Below are 7,744 nucleotides of genomic sequence, written 5' to 3' on the forward strand. Positions count from 1 at the left end.
TCCCGCCAGAGTTAATTAGTTTGAAACTGAGGTCTAAAACGACCTTGTTGAAAACTTTTAGCTCTAGAATCTAACGCGAGGCCAATCTTTTACAAACATACTTCACTAGAAACTAGAAATTTAAAAGAAAGAATTTTTTTTTTTTTTTTTTTTTTTTTTTTTTTTTTTACAATAGCAGCTCCCAGGATATACAACAATTTTTTTTCATCTGTACTGCATCTAAACAGGAGCTTTTATTCAATTCTGGTTCCTTCCAGAGATCTGGAAGGAAAACTAGTTTAATGAAATGTTACACAATGAGATGGCAAGTAACATATACAATTATACTTCTCTTAACATTCTTATTTCATTCATGACTATTTTAATTATCTCTCCCCGTGCTCTCTGACTTGTGTTGTAAAAGAACACCAAACACGAATGTGTTTCTGTCTACGTGTTCCACACTTCCTCCTACAATCAAAACACTAACGTGTTAAAATTCAACATAACAAGACCTCTTAACACACCCTAATTTCAACTCTAAACCCTGAGGTACTATTCTGAAAGTGTCTAACTCTAAAGTGTAGCGTCAGAGAGCCTAACTACATCATTCAACCTTTAACACATATTCGCCATGCTTTAGTCTTTATACAGTCACACGAATAAAAAAATTTTAACATTCACTTTTACCATATCACGGTATTTCTTAACATTTAAAATAACAGTTCACATTGTATATAAGAACATATCAACATGCCGTTAATTTTACACATTTGAAAACATACATTAGTAGTACATTGTTAACTTCTATTCTTTTCAAAGCAAGTGCCAATTCTTTCTACATTGAAATACTACATTTCAAAAAGTCTTTCAGACTGAAACTTCTCTCTTGCTAGAATGTTTTAAATAAAATTTATACAATAACTTTTTTCAATATTTAAATCTTTACACAACGCTATTATACATCAACTTTAGTTTTACGCGCGAGTAATTTAAAAACATAATACGAAAATCGGTAACAACTCATTTCTCGCCCTTTTGGCGATAAAGGTAGAACTCGCATGAGGTAAAACTTCTTGAAATCTGCCACTTGCAGTAAGAATGAAAGATTAACTTAAGTTTGCAAAGTAACATAAAATTTTACTTATCTTTGTGATAATCGGACATCCTTTTCTGGGCCCAGTCTTTAAAGGTATTGCAGATAGTAGTTTGATTTATCCTCCTTCTTGTACGGGCTCGCCCTTCAGTGCTTTCCTCTGGAAGCTTCCTTTTTTCACCAGTTCGGCCACCCTTGAATACCTTCTTTTTCTCTTCTGCTTGTGGTCTTGGCCGTTTGATGGCAGCTGGTTTTGGCGGAACCGGGAAACTTCTTTCGTGTGCCTGCTTGGACCTCGTTGCTGGCCGTTCAAATTTTCCTTGTAACTTTTCCTCCGCCGCTGATGGCCCTTCCGCAGTTCGGCGACATTTACTGCAGAGAGTCCTGTCGGATGAGTAGATCTTCCGTTTTAGAGCCGGGTTATAGCTGCCGTCATTTCTCCTGGTTCTCTTCACATACGTCGTCCTTCTCCCTTCTTCATTCTGGGGGTGTTCGTGAACTCTCTTTTCTGGACGGTGGAACGGCTTCTTTTTCTTGCTCCCTTCAATTTTTTCGCGGGGCAATTTTCTTTTCACTTGCTCCTGCCTCTTATTGGCTTGCCCTTGTACTTGTCGTTTTTCCACCTCTGGAGCTTGTGCCTGCGATGTCTGCCGTGCCGGATCCTGCAAAAGATCTGAAAATATTTGCATTTTATTACGATCGAAGTAGGGCTTGATTTGATCAATGTTTGCGGAACAGGTTTCACCATTTCTGGCTTTTAACACTACTACAGCGTGAGTTATTTTTTCTATAACATATGGTCCTTCAAATCGTGGAAAAAATTTGGCAGTTTTATCTTCTGGTGCTGAAGAAAGTGAATGCTTAATTTTTAAAACTTCATCCCCTACTTTATAAGTTACTCCCCGTCGTTTCAAATCATAATAGAGATTCTGTTTTCTTTGTGCTACTTCCGTATTCTTTTTTGCTTCTTTTATTAGTTTTTCTATATCACCCATTTTAAATTCTGGGGCTCTTTGTTGCACATAAAATAATTTATCTAACGGCGTTATAATCTTTCTGCCTAGAAATAACTGAGCAGGAGTTTTGCCCGTTGTATCATGTTTTGCGGTCCTAAGGGCGAAAGCAAATTCATTGACATAGTTATCCCAGCTTTTATGAAAATTTTTAACATAACTACGGATAATTTTCACTATATTTCTATTGACCCGTTCCGCTATATTTGATTGCGGCCGATACGGGACCATTTTTAAATGACGTATGCCCAGTTTTTGGCACATGTCTTCAAATATATTACTTACAAATTGAGGACCATTATCCGATATAACTTTTAGGGGCGCCCCGTATTTTAAAATATATTTATTTAAAATAAAATCAGTAACTAATTTCGCGGAGGCTCGTTTTAAGGGAACAATTTCGGTCCATTTACTAAAATGATCAACCATAACAAGGAGATAGCGACTTTTATTTAACTGACTTTTTGGGAAAGGGCCCAATAAATCGATGCCAATTATTTCATTTGGAAATTCGGATTTAATACTATTTAGAAACCCGGCCGGGCGGAAATTAATATAATTAACTGCTTGACATGTTGGGCAGGACTGGACATACGCCCTTGTTAACTTTTGCAGTTCAGGAAAGTAGACTGCCTCGCGTACGCGTTGGATAGTTTTTCGAATACCAGCATGAGAAGCTAAAGGGCTGTCATGGAGCTCCTGCACGATATTTAATCTAAGACTAGCTGGGATAACAGGACGAAATTCGTTGTTGGAATTCGTAGTTTTTGTATAGAATAATAGACCATCTATTAGTTCGTAATGGGCCGCCCTATTTCTTATCGCCACAATAACTTGGTGGCTAAAATTTTCAGGATCCTTCAAATACTCATAAATGTTTCCAAACTCAGGATCCTTACCCAGTTCGGTTATTACAGTTTCTCGGGAATTTATTGTACATGCTGTAAGCATTGCCACCTTTACGGTATTACCTTGTTCGTCTATTTTAATTCTTGATAGAGCATCTGCTACGATATTTTCCTTTCCGGGGGTATGCTTGATTACCAGATTATATTCTTGCAGCTTGAGTGCCCATCTTATTAACCTGGGGGATAAATTTTTCCCTGAGTACAATCTAGTTACCGCCGCATGATCAGAGTACACTGTTATCGGCGCCTTTCCAAAATAGACTCGGAACTTTTGCACTGCTAACAGAACTGCAAGTGCCTCTCTCTCGGTCGCGGAATAGTTTCTTTGAGTTTGATTTAAAGTTCGGCTAAAAAATGCCACGGGCTGCTGATTTTGCGAAAGTACCGCTCCTACCGCATAATCCGAAGCATCCGCTGAAATTTCTAAATTCTCATCCTTTTCAGGAAATTTCAACACAGGGGCTTGCGTTAATGCTTGTTTTAATTTTTCGAAAGCACTATTGGCTTCGGCCGTCCACGAGAATCTTGCCTTTTTCCTTTTTAATTTTAACAATGGCTCAGCGATAGCCGCAAAATCTTTTATAAAGGACCTATAATATGAACAAAGTCCTAGAAAAGAAGAGAGCTTCTTTGCCGTGTTTGGAGTCGGATACTTTTGTACAGCGATTATTTTTGATTCATCTGTTTCGATCCCTTTTTGAGATATTTTTTAACCTAAATATTTTAATTCAGGGGCTACAAATTTGCACTTTTCGACATTAACTTTTAGACCGGCCTCATTTAATAAAGAAAACACCTGTCTTAAATCCTGTACATGTTGGTCGAGATTATCACTAGTAATAATGATATCGTCTAAATAGATAAATGTGGACTTTCAAAGAACAGGTCTTAACACAATGTCCATGCATCGCTGAAATGTTGCCGGGGCCCCTGAAAGGCCAAACGGCATACGCAAAAATCCATAAGTGCCAGACTTGGTTATAAAAGCAGTCTTAGGCACGTCCTCAGGCCTAACCCCTGTTTGAAAATAACCAGTCGTTAAGTCTAAAGTCGTCATAAATTTGGTTGATTTTATGTTCCTTAAAATTTCTTCTATGATCGGTAACGGATATACCGGATATTTAGTTATGGAGTTTAATTTACGGTAATCAATAGCGAATCTCCATCTTTTTGGATGCGTCAAAGGATAGTCATTATTTTTCTTACATAAAACCACCGGGCTAGCATAACTACTTAGATGGGCGTTATGATCTTTTTACGTAGCATATCGGTAATATGCCATTCTATAATTTTTTCCTTATTCTTATCATACCGGTATGGTTTTTGGCGAACTGGCATTGCATCTCCGGTGTCAATACTATGGTTAGTAACCTGAGTAAATCCTTTAATATCACTAAATAACGAAGCAAATTCACTTACCACTTGTCGGATTCTTCCTTGCTCGTCATTAGGCAGGTGGTCAAGATTTACCATCGGCGGTTCAGCCTTTTCAGTACGAACTGGTTTCATTGTCAGCTTAAGGGACGCTTCATTAAAATCCAGTGTTGCTTGTGCGTCTTAAAGAAAATCTATTCCTAAGATTAAATGTGCTTGCAGATTCTTTACTATAAAAAACATCACCTTTACTTGTTCGTCCTTGATACGGATATACAAAGGTACTTTACCTACGCACTTACATTTTTCTCCTTGCGCCGCTAACACTGTCGTATTATCCGAATTATATATGCGATATTTGCGAAAATACTTCCTAAAAAAATCTTCTGCCACACAGGAACACTGCGCGCCGGTATCCAGGAGTGCGGTGGCTGGGATATTATTCACCAAGACTTCAATCTTCGGAAGAGTCAAATTTTTCACCATTACTGTATTTAACTTGTAGGAAGAGGGGTTTTCGTGGCCTTCGGATTTCCGCACCCTCTCGTCAGCAGAAATCCGTTTTAGTTTAAATTATTTTTCCTTTCCGTGCTTTCCTTCTTTTTCCACTGGCCTTGCGACTTTTTTCCTGGGTTGCTATTGAACTGTCGACATTCTCCGGCTGTTTTTGAATGCTCGGGTTTCCTTGCCCACTGATTCGCTTTTTCTCCGTAGCCGTGTGCTTGAGTTTGCTGTAGTCTTGGCGTACCAAATTGGTTTCGCTGTTGATATTGGCGTCTTCTTTCGACGTCCGCCGTTCTTCTACTTTCAAACTGGATTGCTAGCTCAAATAACTTTTCCAGTGTAGTCGGATTTCTTAATTCAATAAAGTCTTGCACTTGGGGCAGTAACCTCGGCAAAATCACTTGAATTATTTCAGGATCCGGACGGTTTCCATACAAGAGCTTGAAAACGTGAATTTTTCTTAAAATAAAGCTCGAGAGGTTTTCGATTCTTTGTTGATATATACTGAAAAGTTCCGTTTCTAATTTCGCACGATCCCTTACAACAGGGAAGGCTTTTAGTAGGGCAGTCTTGAAATTTTCGTAAGTATAGGTGGGACTTCCTGCTTGACCCAAGAGACTTCTGCCTATACATTTGAACCAGTTAAGCGCTTGGCCCCTCAAAGCGCTGGTAGCTAAGGTAACTTTTTGAAACTCGTGCACGGGGTAGAGCATGAAGTGGTCATCCAATTTTTCCAAAAAACTGGTTACCGGTGAGTTTCCATTAAATGTTGCTTCTGGTTTCATCGAAGCGCGCATGGTCTAGACGATGTAACCAAATCCTTCCAGGGCGGCAGCTGGCATTTCTGGATTCTGAGCCGTTTCTGCAGGCAGCACAGGTTCTTCTTGAAACTCGGCCATGGTTATTCTTCTTCGTTGGGCGCCACTATCAGGGTCTTTTGTTCCTTCTTACCTTCTTCGGGAACATACAAGGACCTGACTCGGAACAGAGAGCTTACTAAAGCTATGTTCACTAATTGTGGTAAGTAGACAGGATACAGACGAAGGGTATACAAAACCCTTTATTTTTTCTCTATATACAATAACTTCCGTACTTCGGAATACACTGACCCGCTACTTGGGGTCTAACGTAAAAGTATAAAAATAAAACTAAACTCTAATTTAACTTTAGAATAATAAACGTGGAAGATTGGCCTTATATTAACAGGAAGCGTATGTAGTACAGAGACTGTGAACACTACAATACGTTTAAATTTATCAAGAGGATTAAAACCTCTGGCCTGGAAGGCAAACAGCAACTGCGTAACTTCTAAGGTAAGCGGCCTGCTTTGACTCACTGCTTCCTCTCTCGCTTGGCAAAAAGCCACACTTAAATACTTGGCGTTAGCCAGACAAACTTTGCATAAAAACCTTAACGCTTATAATTCTGGCCGGAAGTAGAAAATAAGAAGTGATAGTAAAGATTTAAAATAAAATAAACGTTAGTAAAACTTAAGATCCTTACAGCACATATAGAATTTAAATCAGATTGACATTCAAATGGCTCTAACTTTATCTTCTGTACCATCCCAAATCATTATAACATTCTTACTGCATCAAAGGCGATGGAACTTGAGTGTGTTGTTAGAGGCAAGGAATAAAGGCTTATTTATTCAATCTAATTCAATTTTCCATTCTAATTTTCTGGAATCCTAAATCTATATTTCAATACTTAACCCTAATTTATTACGTCTCAATCCAATTTATTCGCTTTTGATTGGAAATTTTGTGATCTAATAAATTAAGGAAGCATTCAAATCCATACTTTTATAGAAATTTATTATTATACATGTGATTCAAATATTTTTTATAGATACATGTCTACTTATGCACCTCTCTTTATTTTAAGCTTCAATTAAGAATTTTAAATAATCTTAAGTCTGTTGTTGATTTTCTCTTGAATTCCCAAATCTAAAGAAAATAAAATCATGTAACCGTTTTTATTTTACTACTCTTGTGACATAGTTATGGCTACGCAATAATAACCAAAGGTCTATGTAGTTTATGGCTTAAAATTAATACATTATTGATGATGGAAACGTAAGACTGAAGGTTATCTCGAATAATTAGTGATAATTAACGAACAAACACAAGGAAAAGAAATCACCAATAAAACGCAACTTGAATAAATGGCTGTTCAAGATTCTAATCGCAAAATATTTTAAGAAATACAATTTCACTCGGAAACAGTTTTCAAGATAAGTTTTGAAGCACTTAAAGACCAAGTAAGACTAGAAATATGTTAAACTCGAAACCAGGCTACAGTAAGCTCGCTTTAGTACGCCCCTCTATGTGATTATCCCATCCCAATAAAAGCCTCATAAGATAATGCCAACAGAACTTCCGTTTTAGTCTTATGTAACGTTCTTTTTATTTCAACAAAGCATTGATAAGTCGAAATCACGTTACAGAGATTGCTTTTAGTTCATGAAAAAGATAAAACTAAAGAATTTTTCCTGCTTGTAATAAAAAGCAAATTTCATTATGATTATCGCAGCCAATTTTCAAGACTTCTATCTTAAGTCACAATTCTTTCTTATTAGGAAAAGAACTAGAATGCCTCTTTAAAGGATTACAGAGTTGCACGTGAGGAAGAAATGCTTTATTTATATGAAAAATATATATATATATCAGCTTTTATTAAAAATTTATTTATTCTTATGTCAATATCAGAAAAGTCATTTTGCTTCTTCTTATTTTTTATCGAATAAATGAAGATGAGAGGAAATTCATGAATCTGAAATGTTTAGTTATTAGTTATCTTAGTTTTACGTATTTAAAAATGACTATTTAAATTACCTAATGATAGTTTAAGTTTTTGATTGTTTAAAA

This window comes from Stegodyphus dumicola, chromosome X1 (genome assembly GCF_044657685.1).
Source record: "Stegodyphus dumicola isolate Sdum_Otavi_A_Nest chromosome X1, ASM4465768v1".
NCBI lineage: Eukaryota > Metazoa > Arthropoda > Arachnida > Araneae > Eresidae > Stegodyphus > Stegodyphus dumicola.